Genomic DNA, 3,430 nt, shown 5'->3' with positions numbered 1-3,430 from the left:
TTAAATAGACTCAATAATAATATTAGGAAGGGTAAGATCGAGGGTTCAAAGTTCGACGTACAAATGAAAAGAAGGTGAGGGTTCGAATTTTCAACCCTCGACTTATTTAAAAAAAAAAAAAAAACAATATTTTTACAAATAGTTTGAAAACAACAATATTTTCCTAAATAGTTTCTAAAAAGACAATATCCTTTTAATTTTCCCCATATATTTGTGTCTTGAAAAAAAATAGTCTCATATGATTTAGTTTTGCTATTACTTTTTGTTTTTGAGAAAATCTAGATGGATACGTTAGATTATTTGACCTTAATTTTCGATTCTCTAGATAAAACTAAGCGTTAGTAACTATGATAAAAATCAATCCTGTAAAACAAGCCTCTCACTCAAACATTATATTAAAACTTCACACTGTATTCTTGCAGTTGCAGTTTTGTATTGTAATGCAACAAAATGGACGTATAAATGAAGAGAGTGCAAAATACCAGAGTATAAATTATTAAATACATTGTATTGAAAATTGAACTTCCTTTGGTACCCTAGACTTGAGTTTAAGTAAGTTCAACAAAGGATTCTTGTTTTTATAAGTTGAACAATAGATGATGTTGATACATGGACATGAGAGGAGAGAATGTACACTGTTGAGAAGCTGAAAGGAAAAATGAAGAAAGAGAGGGAGAAGAAGAGCAAAAATAACCTTTCCTTTGATGATTCTCTTGGTCTTTATGTACCATACTTGTGTGTTGTTGCACAACCAAGATCATGACATTCTCCAACAAGCCCCAATTTTTCCAAGTGTTCCAAAGTACCAAATAGGGGTTATATCGTCTCCCAGCCATTACGAGATCAAAACTGTTTCCCATCGAACGGAGTACAGAGACTGTTCCATTGCCATCCTTCACCACCTCTTCTATGAACCTCACTCTATAGAAATGATGATTAAATGTAATTATATAATGATAAATACTTTGTTCCTACCTTGTTTTTCTTCATCATTTTAAACATACCAAATTCAAAAACTCCTTGACTATTCATGATGAGGCTGATGACATAGCGACTCTCACAGGTATTTTGTTATATAATGACATCATTAGAACACCCAAAAACTTCCCCAATGCACTCACAAAGATAATGAATGACAAACCAAGGAATTTTTTGAGTTTGATGATATACATATTGACAACCAAGCTTGTTTTGAAAAAGAAGATGGGTATGAACATCCAAGAGGTGATGGACTCGAGCCTCTCCATCAATGTTGGTCCAATGGGAGGCCCTGGAGGTATTATAATCCCAAATAAAAGAGGACCAAAATAGTTATGAGCACCCAAAGATTGACTACAGAATGCACTCACAAAAATCCGTAAAAGTAATGTAATCACAAAGCTCTCCTTCAATAGTTGCCCCACTGGATTCTTCTTTACCATCCACAAAATGACACATCTACTACTGAAAACAAGGACAATTCTAATAACCCAAGCTACAGAATCCCAAAATAAGATATCTTACATGTTTCTTTTTCTTGGATCCAACATAGATCCTATTATTACAATAAATATGGTGCTAATACCTGAAACCATGGAAGATGATAAAACAATTCTCCCAAATTCAGAGTTCATTAAATGAAGCTCAGAAAGAAGAGAAGCAACCATGGGAAAGCTGATGAATGATTCTGCTCCACCTACTAGGAGAATAGTTTTGGAAGTTTTGGAGTAAAAAAATATTCATCAAAGCTACAGAGTAAACGATAGTGAGAACTAAAGGCAAAATCACAGAACAATATCCTATACCAAATGCTCTATTGTCAATCTTCTTCACAATCATCATATCTGTTTGCACTCCAATTAGAAAGAAGTAAAAAGTACTCCAAATTGAAGACATTACATCCAATAAAATGAATCCACTGATCGGAAAAATTGTTTATCTAAATTCCTTCCATTACCATAAACCTGAAGAACTTAGAACGAAATTGCTCTGATAAAAATAACAACACAACCAATAAAGAAATTTCAAATACAAATTCAAAAGGGTAATTTCAAAATTGAAGGAAAAAAAGGAGTTACCAAAATTTGTGAGACGATTAGAGGTTGACCCAATGGTCTGAGGAGCTGATAAAATAAGATGGTAGTTCCAACACAGATTCCCAACTGCAACAAAAGAAGAGGAAGTGAGAATTTCAACGGGTTTACTCCGGTGGAATGAATTCGGTGAGTAGTGTTAGGTTTTATGTCCTAAAACTCGTGGTTTGTAAACAATTTAACTTATTCTAAAAATTCAATAAGTTGTTATTGAATAGATGTTTTGCTTAATAGAAATCCAATAAACCTAAAAGTCCCTTGACTATTACATGAATACTTGAACTTTATGTGGAGACATAAAAGTGGATCAGTTTCAAGTATATAGTCAAAATGATCTATAGTATATGAATAAGGTTGGGTGTCTTATTCTAGTAACACTATAGGATGTGACCTGCTTTGTAGTTGTTACAAAGAGTAGTAAAGTGCTACAAACGAAGTGATCCTAATTCGTACATGTTATGACATAAGGAGTGGGGGCGTCCATGTGCAAAAGGGTTTGTACAAGATCGGATCACGAAATCAGTCACTCTTACTTTATAACGCTGTTTACTGTTTCAGAGTGACTATTTCAAAGTGATGACCTAGGTAACTTGACCTTAATCCTGAGCTAACTTTGAACTTTTGTTTATTCAGGATTATCCTTAGATTTGCATAGGTGAAGGTTGGCTCAACATTGTCGACTCAATAACCTACCATTTCAAGGATAAGATCGAATAGATAGTTAGAGATATAGATTGCAAGACGGAATTCACTTCTACCCGCTGTTAGGGATAGTAGAGAGGTTGTTCCTTTAAGTGTTGATCTTGGGTCTTGAACAAGGAGCCCTACCCTTTCACTGGCCTGAGAGGGACTCGGTTTGTTGATTGGATCATAAATCAATTGTTCATTAGAGGATCAGTGGGACTTAAGAAACAAGAGGTAATTTCGAGGGTAAAACAGAGATTTGACCCAGCCGTTATTACGAACAACCTGTGAAGAGTTAACTTACTAATCATGGTTATATCGAGTGGACATAATATATCTATAGTGAGGATAGTTCAACTATGAGTTTTAGTGGAGTGACCCATTAGTTAACGAATGGGGGTTAGTTCGGTCTAATGAGTTTAACTGATTAATCTCGGGTCGTTGGAGCCCATGATCTGTAGGTTCGCGAGGTCCCCTACTAGCTCGAAAATGGATTAGCTTTAGAGTAGTGTGATAAGTTAATTTGAAATGTTCGAACTAGAATTAAACGAAATCGGAGAATTAATATTTAAATATGATTTAAATATATGAAGGTGGAATTATGTAAAAATTAATTTAATATTTGATATTAAATTAATTAAAATTATTAAAATTGTTTAAGTAATTAATTTTAT

At 33.9% G+C, this 3,430-nt stretch overlaps 1 pseudogene; it reads right to left on the bottom strand.

Moving 5' to 3' along the window:
• Positions 1-843: 843 nt before the first annotated feature.
• LOC120090886 overlaps positions 844-3,430 on the bottom strand; it is a 9,461-nt pseudogene continuing 6,874 nt past the window's right edge.

Source organism: Benincasa hispida, chromosome 11 (assembly GCF_009727055.1).
Source record: "Benincasa hispida cultivar B227 chromosome 11, ASM972705v1, whole genome shotgun sequence".
In the NCBI taxonomy this organism is placed as follows: Eukaryota; Viridiplantae; Streptophyta; class Magnoliopsida; order Cucurbitales; family Cucurbitaceae; genus Benincasa; species Benincasa hispida.
The sequence above is the reverse complement of the archived record's forward strand: the minus strand, read 5'-3'. Positions and strand labels throughout refer to the sequence as shown.